Source organism: Gavialis gangeticus, unplaced genomic scaffold (genome assembly GCF_001723915.1).
Source record: "Gavialis gangeticus isolate Ggan-Ray unplaced genomic scaffold, GavGan_comp1, whole genome shotgun sequence".
Taxonomy (NCBI): domain Eukaryota; kingdom Metazoa; phylum Chordata; order Crocodylia; family Gavialidae; genus Gavialis; species Gavialis gangeticus.
This window is the reverse complement of record NW_017729032.1, coordinates 253938155-253938354: the sequence shown is the minus strand read 5'-3', so window position 1 is coordinate 253938354 and position 200 is coordinate 253938155.

Here is a 200-nt window from a genome sequence, read left to right as displayed (position 1 = left end):
TGGGTCTAATTCTGATATCCACAATTTGAGAGAAAGGTTGAAAAACTAGAGAGAGTTCAGAGAAGTACCAAGAGAACAATAAAAGAATTGGATGACGGGCCTTAGAAAGATTCAGGGAGCTCAGTCAATTCAAGTTTATCAAAGAAAGGAGTGATCCCTGCTGAGAATTTTGATAGGGAGTGCCTTTCTTTAGGAAAGGG